Source organism: Nicotiana tabacum, chromosome 24 (assembly GCF_000715075.1).
Source record: "Nicotiana tabacum cultivar K326 chromosome 24, ASM71507v2, whole genome shotgun sequence".
Taxonomy (NCBI): Eukaryota; Viridiplantae; Streptophyta; class Magnoliopsida; order Solanales; family Solanaceae; genus Nicotiana; species Nicotiana tabacum.
Genome location: NC_134103.1, coordinates 76,827,165 through 76,839,825, shown reverse-complemented (window position 1 = coordinate 76,839,825; position 12,661 = coordinate 76,827,165). Strand labels below are relative to the sequence as shown.

General features: G+C 34.1%; 1 non-coding gene across 1 annotated transcript; it reads left to right on the top strand.

Moving 5' to 3' along the window:
* The first annotated feature begins 260 nt into the window (after positions 1–260).
* On the top strand, positions 261–414 carry LOC142178751 (U4 spliceosomal RNA). The gene has a single exon (XR_012707005.1). It is a non-coding gene; the product is annotated as a U4 spliceosomal RNA (small nuclear RNA).
* Positions 415–12,661: the final 12,247 nt, after the last annotated feature.

Below are 12,661 nucleotides of genomic sequence, written 5' to 3'. Positions count from 1 at the left end.
TCAACATAAGCAAAAGATGATTTTTAGTTGTTCAGAGCATTGCTATTAATCCAAAACGTGAAGGCAAAGTATAGAAATTCTGGCAATTAAAAGACCATACTTTCCTTTTTCAACTAGGTGAAGTGATTTCGATTTAATAATGCTGAATGTCCATTATATCACAGTTTTGTTGAGAAATTACAGCGTCCCATATCGATATTGAATAAGAAAATGGATGAAGCGAGGCGTATATAAGTCAGGGCAAATAAGAAACATAAGGCATCTTTGCGCTTGGGGCAATGACGCAGCTAGTGAGGTTCTAACCGAGGCGCGTCTATTGCTGGTTGAAAACTATTTCCAAACCCCCTCTTCGGCCTGGGTTTTGCCTTGGCCGATGAGAATTTTTGCAAGGGCTCCCTTACTCGGGATAATGCCCTACAATTCTAAGTTTCAATATTTGTAATGGTGATATACTGTGAAAGTGTTTAGGAATACTTATTGCAAAGCCTTTACTGAGTCTGATAGCTTTTAGGGTTCCATATTTGTTGTAGGCTTGTAAATGTATTAATTATCTAGCCATCCAATAAGATATTGGGCGTATCGAATTAGCGATTATCGGGCGATTTATCGTCTAAATTAAATAGACAATAAAAGTTACATAAATAAGCAATAAAAGTTACGAATGAAGCTCTCATTGTTAATGGTAGTTTCTTCTTCTTTAATTCTTTTACAATAAGCAAAGCTAAAATACAAATTATGGATCATTAACCAGTAATAGAAGCTCAGTTAACATAAATTTGGGATATAGTTTTGCTTCAGTTACTAAGTTAAATGATTTATTTGAGCAGGAATATATCAAACTATCTAACATCTGCCTAGTTCTACCCTATGATGACGTTGAAGCTCAAGCTGCTAAGAAATTGCTTCATAATGGGTAAAAATATAAATACAGGTTTACAGTTTATCCAATAAGGAAATTAAGTAACCTGTCCTGAACCGAAAAATCGTTAATTATAAAATTTCAATTCATTCACCAATTGTTAATTTGATAACTCGATACCAATAAGCAGGGGCGGCCCGGTGAGTTTTGTGACCTAAAGCCGAACTTTATGAGGGGCATTAACTTTTTTTTTTTATAAAAAAATATTTTTTTATTTGAAATCTATTCTAGCGCTTCTTAGATACAAAGTTATTAATAATTTTCTTATAATCAATAACTCCTAATAAGTCTTTCTTAATTGACAATATAGTTAATCCATTTAGTCTTTATTGAGACATGGTTTAACTTAGGTGAGATTTTATCAATTTTAATTTTGAAATTTTTTTTCCACTGAAACGGAAACAAGAGTTATTACCATTATTCCATAAGTAATATCGGCATTGGAAAAAGAATCAATTTTTTTTATTTGACCGGTGTATCAATTAAACCGTTATCTTCTAATTATACTATTTTTTTAATATTTCTAATTCCGAAAATAAATTTAAACCATCAATATCGAATTGATTATTATGCTTTAAGGAACATTCAAGATTAAGGCAATATTTTTTCAAAATTTCATCATCTAGTGATCTTAATTTTTACCGCTAAATAGAAAACCAAATATATTTGCATATGCTTCGAATTGTTCAAATCTATTTTAAAGTAAAAAAATAACCATGCCTACTATGTATACAATAATCAATTCCAAAGGACTCTTCGAACGATTTTGAGATTTTATTATCAATATTTTCATCAAATTGTTACTTTCTATATATTATACGTTTCTTACGAAATTCGGGTTCAATATTCATTTCAAGTGCAATTTACTTGGCAAAAATCACAGCAGTTGCAAATCCTTCTTCTCTATACTTGTTAGAGAAAGAAATCAAACATTTTCACTTCACAAAACATTTAAACTTATACATATGCTATTAGGTGTAACAAAAATTGGGGTCCCCATAAATGTGGAGCCTAAAGTAGTTGTTATACTTGCTTTATGGAAGGGCCGCCCTTGCCAATAAGCCATTAAACTACTATTACGGTTCGAATTGAACATCCCTAGTAGTTTTGTTTAGATCCTCAAACCAAGTATTTTTTTTAGATTCTATATACATGTATTAAAATATTTAATAAATATATATAAATATTTGAATTTTATTAATTTAAAATCATTGTACGAATGATAAATAAAATGTATATGTTAAATTTTCGATCATTGCGCGCTAATGGAACGATGTTTTTCAAAAAGGAAAAGGAAAAGAGACGGCATAACGATATTGAGTAAAGCAATCACCATCAACTTCTTCATTTATAGTGTTTTCAAATCAACGTGGTCTTTAGTTAACTAGTTTATAGACACGTGTTTTGCAAGTGTATCACATATTAATCAGTATACGATAATAATAATATCCAGTGAGTTCTTATAAGTGGGGTCTGGGGAGGGTAGCGGACCTTACCTCTTTTCCGAAGAGTAGAAAAGTTGTTTCCGAAAGACCATCGGCTCAAGAAAACGAAAAGAGACAATATATTAGTACTATTAACATAACCATATAAGTAATAGCAACAACACAAGAACCAGAAAATAGATGAAAAATAATAACAAAAATCAGTGAATATGTCCCGATACTATGAAAAATGAAAGAATAGTATGGACACAACAATAATCGCTAGCAGCCTAGGACGAAACCTTATCAGACCAGCCTCCCACCCGGACGAACCTTATCAGCTACCTCCTAACCTACCATTCTAATGCTCGACCTCCACACCCTAATTAGAATATTAGATATACTTTTGTAACTAGTGAAAATAAAAAAAGTATAACTTAGTGGGCGTTTGGACATAAGAAATGTAAATTTCCAAAAACAGTGAAATAGATTTCAAGTGAAAATGGTATTTGAAAATTTGAGTTGTGTTTGGACATGAATATAATTTTGGGTTGTTTTTAAAATTTTATGAATGATATGAGTGAAAATTTTGAAAAACAGTTTTTTGAAATTTTTCAAATTTTCGAAAAATTTCAAAATTTATTTTCAAGTGAAAATTAAAAATTGTATGGCCAAACAATAATTTCGAAAAAAGTAAAATTTCTTTTATGTCCAAACTGGTTCTTAGTGTTCTAATTTGCCACGCGAGTTTGAGGAATCTGTTTACTTTAGGTTTAAGATGACGGTGTACAACACCCTGGAGATGACAGAATGCAACAACATTCAGTATCTGTACCATAACGGTCTTCGCATCCTCTTCTGAGTACTTCCCGCTGCGTGCAAGTATTCTATCAGTATATAAGAACAATAACATACCCAGTATTATCTCACACCGTGAGATCTGGGGAGGATAGTATATACGCAGGCCTTATCCCTACCTTATAAGGATAGAGAGGCTTTCTAATAGACCCTCGGCTCATGATAGTATAAGTACCATATTAATGAAAATATAAGTAAGAAGGGACAATATCAAAAAGCCATATAAATGTAGAATAAAACAACAAGACAGTAAAGTGATCAACAATGAAAGAAAATAAGGGTTAGTCATAAAAACCTACTACCAACAGAAAATGAGAATGTGTGCCAATACTAATGTTATGAACACTCTACATTACCTACTCTACTACCCTAATTCTCGAACTCCATACTTTCCTATCAAGGGTCATGTCCTTAGTCAGCTGAAGTTGCGCTAGGTCTTGCCTAATCACCTCTCCTACCTCTTCTTTGGCCTACCTCTACCTCTCCGTAGGCCCTCCAATGTCAACCTCTCACACCTCCTCACCGGGGCGTCTGTGCTCCTCCTCCTCACATGACCAAACCACCTAAGTCGCGCTTCCCACATCTTGTCCTCAATAGAGGTCACACCCACCTTATCGCGAATAACCTCATTTCTGATCCTATCTAACCTGGTGTGCCTGCACATACATCTCAACATCCTTATCTCTGCTACCTTCATTTTCTGGACATGAGCAATTTTGACTGGCCAACACTCAGCCCCATACAACATCGTTGGTCTGACCACCACTCTATAGGACTTACCCTTAAGTTTTGGTGGCACCTTCTTGTCACACAAAACACCGGAAGCGAGCCTCCATTTCATCCATCTCGCCCCAATACGATGTGCGACATCTTCATCAATCTCCCCATCCCCCTAAATAATAGACCCGAGGTACTTAAAACTCCCTCTCCTAGGGATGACCTGCGAGTCCATCCTCCCCTCCCCTCCTAGAGTCTTGCCACTGAACTTACACTCCAAGTATTCTGTCTTGGTCCTGCTCAACTTGAAACCTTTAGATTTCAAGGTGTGCCTCCATACCTCTATTGCGCTTTCACACCATCTCACGTCTCGTCAATCAATACAATATCATTTGCAAATAACATGCACCACGACATCTCCCCTTGGATGTGGCGCGTCAGTACGTCCATCACCAGAGAAAACAAAAATGCCTGAGTGCTGACCCCTGATGCAACCCCAAAATAACCGAAATATTTTTCGAGTCCCCCTACCGTCCTCACTCGAGTCTTTACTCCATCATACATATCCTTAATCAACCTAACGTAGGCAACATGTACTCTAGCCTCCAAACATCTCCACAAAACCTCCCTCGAAACTTTATCGTACGCCTTTTCTAAGTCGATAACACCATATGCAAGTCCTTATTTCTCTCCCTATACTACTCCATCAATCTCCTAACAAGATGGATGGCTTCTGTAGTCTAACGCTCCAGCATAAACCCAAATTGGTTATAGGAAATAGTCACACTCCTTCTCACCCTTAGCTCTACCACTCTCTCCCAGACTTTCATAGAATGGCTAAGCATCTTGATACCCCGATAATTACTGTAATTTTGGATATCACCCTTGTTCTTGTATACATGAACCATCGTGCTCCACCTCCACTCTTCGAGCATCTTCTTCGTTCTAAAAATGACATTAAATAACCTAGTGAGCCACTCCAAGCCCGCCTTGCCCATACTCTTTCAAAACTCCACAGGGATTTCATCCGGCCCGATCGCTTTGTCCCTGCTCCTCTTACGCGTAGCACCCTCAACTTCATCAACTCTAATCCGACTATAATACCCAAAGTCACAACGACTCCCGGATAGTTTCAAATCACCTAGTATAATGCTCATGTCCCCCTTCTCGTTCAAGAGACTATGGAAGTAGGTCTTCCATCTCCGACATATAAGCCCCTCATCTAAGGCTGGCAAGTGGGCCGGTCCCGGGTCTAAACGGGCCAAGTGGGCCGGTCCCAAATTAAACGGGCCAAACGGTCCCTGGCCAAATGGTCTTTTTGTAGGGACTAGGACCGTTTGGTCCCTGGCTAAACGGTCCCGTCCCGCGGGCTAAATGGGCTAAGTGGGCCCAATATTTAAAAAAAATAAATAAAAATTAGAGACAAAAGGATGTTAAAAAATATATCTAAGGTAATGCCTTGTAAATTTTATTATAGAATTGTGACCTAAATTTTTTAATTCAAATTTAAAGTCTAAAGACAAAAATATTGTAAATGGATATTCAAAGTAATGCCTTGTAATTTTATTGTAGCATTAAAAAAGATTAAATCTATCGCAACAATTGGGGGCTTTAAATTATTTTTGGCCTAGAACAAAATATATTAAGGGAAACCATATTGACAACATAAGCTTAGTAGACTCCAAAACAAAATTATGTTATTGTAAATATATGATTGTATAGTAAATAATTGATCAAAAGCATTTTCTCAATTAGACATGAGTAAATAATATATTACCGTATGTACATATTACTACACTATTTGATACCATTATCCTTATCATAACTGCTTAAACTCGATTATGTTATAATTTACAATATTTTTTGGTTTTCACCTATTGTATGTACGGTTGTTTTGAAGTCTTGACAATCCAAATTTGCAAAGAAATAATTATGAAATGATGAACAACTTGTTGAAAATTGATTATCGTTGAAGACTTGAAGATTTCAATACACCAACTTCACAATTTTTCATAAATTGTAACAATAAAGTAAGTAATAGTAGCAATTATAGAAGAAAATTAGAGAGAAATTGTGATAGATTGATGATTTAATAAGAAAAATGAAAGAATAAGGGGGTATTTATAGTTGAAAATAGGAAAAAAGTGTAATTATAAAAAGTTTGGAGTTAAAACATAGTTGGGGGGAGGGGATTAAATGGCTATTTTATAAATAGCCAACGGCTATTTTTGATAGCACAACAACTATTTTTGACAGCCCAACGACTATTTTTTAAATTTTTCAATTTTTTTTTAAAAGTTGACCGTTGGGACCGTTTGGCCCGCGAGGCGACCAGTCCCGATCCTTGGTGGACCAAACGATCCCGGTCCTGGCGGGCCCAAAGCATAGGACCGGCCCACGAGACCGGCCCGGGCACACTAAAATTGCTCCTTACGGTCCTGGCCTCTTTGGCCCATTTGGCCCGCGGTCCCGGGCCTGGACCGGCCCACTTGCCAGCCTTACCTTCATCCAACAAAACTCTACCTTCTTCGTCTTTGATGCACTTCACTTGGTCCAAGTCACGCGCCTTCCTTTCTCGCGCCTTGGCTAACCTGAACAACCTCTTATCTCCACCTCGGCCCTCAAGTTCCTTATACAAACGACTAAAAGCTGCAGTCTTGGCTGCCGTAACTGCTAGCTTTGCCTCTTTCTTAGCCAACTTATAATGCTCCATATTCGCCCTCTACTCCTCCTCGTCTACACTTTCCACTAGCTTCAGATACGCTGCTTTCTTGATATCCACTTTTTCTTGCACCTCTCCATTCCACCACCAGTCTCCCTTGTGACCACTAGAGTAATCCTTTGAGACCCCTAATACCTCTCTCGCGGCTTCCCTAATGCAGTATTCTATCAGTATAAATAATAATAAAATAATAAATTCATTAAAAATTTCACAAGTAGAGTTTGGGAGTAGAGTGTATGCAGACTTTACCCCTACCTTTGTGAAGATAGATAGGTTATTTCTAATAGACCCCTGGCACAAGAAAAAATGAGAAAAAAGCAATAGCATTCAAGCAAAATTTAATCAATATAAAAATTTTAAAAACACATAAATATACAAAAACATGTAGGTGGGGTGCAAAACAATATGGGAAAAAAGTGTAAAATTAAAATGATAAAATTTAATCTTATTTTAGTTACTTGGTGTTGACCTCAAAAATTGAATTTCTTTTGAACTTGTGACATATTCATGCATTATGTAATAAAGAAAGTCCTAACTTATGATCAAATAATGCCAATAGTTAGAGTCTAAAGGCATATGCTATAAATCGATAGATTGTCAAAAAAAAACTTGTGGAATCCAATGTTGCCTTTTCTATATTTTAAGTTACGGTCAAACTTTTAAAAAATAAAAATTTAAGAAACCTTGATTAATTTCTTCATCCATGATTACTTTTATTAATTATACAATTTTTATAAATCTTTAAATTAATGTTTGAAATCAGCCACTAGTATAATTAATATTTTAAGTTGATTGTTTATTTTAAGAAAGTATCTATAGCCTCTTGTTTGTAAATATACAAAAGATTTGAAACAATTGAACAAATTCTTATTATGTGTTTCATTGTTCTTTTATAATGGTAACTGTTATAAGAAAAATCAAATTATAGTGGATGTCTACTCTTCCTCCATGATCTTCTCAAATGCTTAATGACATATTTTTCTTCACTTTTCATGCCTATATAAAGGCCTTGTAATAGATAAGAAAATACACACAATTGAAGAAGAAAATCTCTTCCTTCTCTCAATCTCCATTTCTTGTTCATGTTTTACTAAATTGCTTTTATTTCATATAACATGTCTTGTTCATGTTTACTAAGTTGCTTTTATTTTATAACACGTTATCAGCACGATGCCCTAATCAATTGAGTTACTTACATCTACAAAATTGTCCTACATCATAAAAGGCATGTTTCTGACGTGCCTACTATTGATCTTGAAGAGATAAGCTTTTCTTTCTCATTTAGCAATTTCAAAGAATGGTATCAAACATGAATGAAGTAACAATAGGGTTGAGGAGACCAGTACACTATGATAAGACATATAATACTAATGCTAAGATACATTTTCTAATTCTTTTTAACTAATGGTATCATATAATGCGCCATTCTGACTTTTGAAAAGGTAATGTGAGGTAAGTTTCTCTCGGGTAATCTTAATAGCACAACTAGCATACGTTATTGATAAATAAATATACGATCCAAATGAAAAAATATTTTGAATTAGCATTGGCCGATCAAAACTTTTAATTCTCGTATATTGAAAAATTGAGTGAGTTTGTATCTCTGCAACCCAATTTTTTATTATTTGTACACGATATTCTTAGTACACTCCATTCAATAAAAAAAGGGTTTAGTTTCCTGTGACTTAAAATACATAACTGCTAATATTTTATAACTGATGTGGGAGGCAAAAAGATGGTAGAGTCATTCCAGTATTGACTTTTTCATTAATGTTAAAAATATTGTCAATGATTTTTTCAATTAAAGGTTCTGCTATATCTCTTTGTTTTTCTAGAGAACATAATACTTAGTTTCCATAAAAGTACATGGTAACTAGTAGTACTATATTATTTTATTTGATACATTATTTTTCTTTAATATTCTAGTCATATCACTTTCATCTTGAAGTAAGCTTATTGCAGCAAAGACCACATGTGAATTTTCAATATTATTTTATATTTTCATATATCAGTTTGACACTAATTATTTAGCTGATTTGAGTAAACGAAAGTCTATTGTTGAGAATTATATCCAAATGACATTATGAATAGTTTAACTCAAGAGGTAAACATTCCCTTCACAATAATAATAATAGTTCTTCAAAATGTGAAGGCAATGTTTACCATCAAATTGGTATGCAAAATAATAAAGCACGCCGCCGATTATGATACATTCATTGAAGAGAATGTGACTTGTGATAAGCATTGAGAATGAAAACCCATTCCTAAAGGTGAATATTGTAATATGTGATAAAAGTAATTAATAAAGACATGCAATACATGATTGGATGAATACCACACAACTCACCTCTGAGGGAGGTTTGAGTGAAATAAACAGAATAAATAGTATTGTGTGGTTACATGAATATGTCATTGATTGCGTACATGTGATACGCCAAAAAATATTTTGTTGTGCCTTCTCCATGAAGGAGACATTTACTATATGAATGGTGTAACAAAAGATCTTGTAGTACAAAAGTTGTTAAGAGCTCCGAAAAAATTAATTTGTTACTACCCGGATGAATAAAAGTATTCACGGCATTGATATTGTAAAGTCTCAAAAGAAACTTTTTGAGTTTCAAATGTATAAGTCAAAATAGTTGGCATATTGAGACTATAAATGAAAGGAATATTGAATATTTTTATATTTCTATAATCATAACAGATAAATATGAAAGATTACCCGATTTTCTTTTTATTTGTACTACACAAATATAAGCATGATGATGGAATCATATGTCACAAGTAAACTAGAGGTTTACTAAAACAAATATTAGTTGGCATGACCGGTTGACCATCTCGGTTCAATTATAATGCGAAAAATTAATTGAGAATTACATTGACATATATTGAAGAAATATAAGATTCTTCAAGAATTCTCTTGTGCTGCTTATCCTCATGATATATCAGTTAAAGTTGGGATTGAATCTTTTGATTTCTGAAACTAATAAAAGGTGATAAATATATGGGCCCAGTCACCTGCCATGTCGACCGTTTACTATTATATAATTTTAATAGATGCATCTATTCTTTGGTCACATGTGCATTTGTTATCAACTTGTAGTTTGGCTTTTGCAAGATTGATTGTTCAAATTATTAGAGCACAGTTCCAAAATATAAATTATGATTATTTATCTTGATAATACTGGTTTAAATCCAAGTTGGTTTAGCAGAAATTGTATGCCTCCAATTATAACTAAACCATTAGTTATGAGAACAAAATTTCCCAAATAAATTTTGGTATATGATGTATTATTTAATATACAACAATACTTGTATGCATCTAGACAAATTAAGATAAGTTCTCCCTATCACAATCGGTTCAGGGTCAGGAACCAAATAATTTCCATCTAGAAATATGAATGTGCTATATGATTTAATTGTTCCACCACAATGTACAAAGATGGATCCCCAAATAAGGCTAGGGATATGTGTCGGTGATCCCAACAATAGGGGGAGAAAATGGGCAACTGAAAAAGTAATGCATGTAATGAATTATTATGAGTACATCTAGATCCTCATATGAGAAAATGTGAACTTGAAGTTCAAGGGATAATTCATCTGCAAAATATTGCCAGACGTATTTGCTGACCCAAAGTTAAATATCATATTCAGCTGCTAATTCTCCAAATAAAATAAAATTCATAATGAATAGAGTCTATGGCATGCATGAAGTATAATAGACTAATCGATTCCAAAGATAAAACTCCTTGAAAAAGGAGAGGAGCAAATATTCAAGATGGTCATAATAAGGAGGCAAGTGCTCTAGAAGAGCACCACGACATAACACTTCATAAGACCTCATGGGAAAGGCTCAGGTACCTGAAAATAATAAGATAAAGAGATCTCAATAAGTTATGTCTTTATTGGGTAATAGTAGAACCGATATAAAATGATCGTCGACGATATTGTTAATATAATGTAGCGCTCAATATTATTAATATTGACGAGGATCTTGAGCTCAAATCTATCATGAAATTTGGACAGATAAATGTTGGCCAAATAAAAAATACGCAATGAAAATTGATTTCACCTCAAAAATATGAAGTTGGACGGATAGTCCCAACACCTGAAAGTATAAAGCCAGTGGAGGTATAAATGTATTCTTGTACGGGAAAAAAGGCAAGTCGATAAACATAAAGACGACTTGTGTCACAAGAAAATTTATAAATATCCAGGCATTGATTATATAGAGACATGTTCTCCTGTAGTGAATGTCGCCATTTCAGGTTTTAATCTAGTAATATAAGAAAAACGTGATATGCGTATAATGGAAATCATTGAATGATTTAAATTGTTTTGAAGCATATTAAGGTTTCCAAGAAATTTATTAAATAAAGCTTCAAAAATCCTTATGCGGATTGAAACAATCAGGGCGCATGTGGTATAGTCGCCTGAGTGAGTACCTGTTGAAAGAAGGGTACAAAAAGGATTCAATTTGTCCTTGTATCTTTATAAAAAGACATGGATCTAAATTTGTTATAATCACAGTGTATGTTGATGATTTAAATATCATTGGAACTCCTAGGGAGCTTCCTAAAGCAGTGGACTATTTAAAGAAAGAATTTGAAATGAAAGATCTTGAAAAGACAGAATTTTGTCTTGGTCCACAAATTGAGTATATGAAAGATGGAGTTTTTGTCCATCAATCAGCATACACTAAAATAATTTTAAAGCGATTATATATGGATAAAGCACATCCATTCTGACCTCATAAAAATAATGAAGAGCTTATTGGTCCCGAAGTACCATATCTTAGTGCAATTGGTGCACTAATATATCTTTCTAATATTACAAGGTCTGACATAACTTTTTCAGTTAATGTCTTAACAAGATATAGCTCTGCTCCTACAAGGAGACATTGAAATAGAATCAAACACATATTGCGGTATCTAAAAGGGACTATCGATATGAGATTATTTTATGACAATGATTGTAGTCCCGATCTTGTTGGTTATGCCGATGCTGGGTATTTATATGACCCACACAAGGCTCGATCTCAAACAGGCTATGTGTTTACATATGGAGGCACTGCCATATCTTGGCGATCGACTAAGCAATCAATCGTGGCTACTTCATCTAATCATGCTGAGATAATTGCTATTCATGAAGCAAATCGAGAATGTGTATGGTTGAGGTCTATAATACACCTTATTCGAGACAAATATGGTTTGAAGTGTGACAAACTACCCACAATTTTGTATGAAGACAATGCAACATGCATAGCCCAATTGAAGGGAGGATTTATAAAGGGGATATGACAAATCAAATTTCACCAAAGTTATTTTTCACACATGATCTTCAAAAGAATGGTGATATCAATGTGCAACATATCCGTTCAAGTGATAATATGGTTAATCTGTTCACCAAATCTCTACCGACGTCAACCTTCAAGAAACTAGTGTACAAGATTGCGATGCGAATGCTCAAGGATGTGAATTGATGCTCTCATCAGGGGGAGTTAATACGCGTTGTACTCTTTTTTTCTAACAAGGTTTTGTCCCACTGGGTTTTTCTTGCAAGGTTTTTAACGAGGCGACCAAAAGGCGGATTTCTAAACACGTGTACTCTTTTTCCTTCACTAGAATTTTTTTTCCCATAGGGTTTTTTCCTAATAAGGTTTTAACGAGGCACATTATCTATGGACATCCAATGGGGAGTGTTATAAGAAAAATCAAATTATGGTGGATGTCTACTCTTCCTCCATGATCTTCTCAAATGCTTAATGACATATTCAATGACATATTTCTATGCTTAATGACATATTCAATGACATATTTCTATGCTTAATGACATATTTTTCTTCACTTTTCATGCATATACAAAGACCTTGTAATAGATAAGAAAATACATACAATTGAAGAAGAAAATCTCTTCCTTCTCTCTATCTCCATTTCTTGTTTATGTTTTACTAAATTGCTTTTATTTCATATAACAACATGTCTTGTTCATGTTTTACTAAGTTACTTTTATTTTATAACA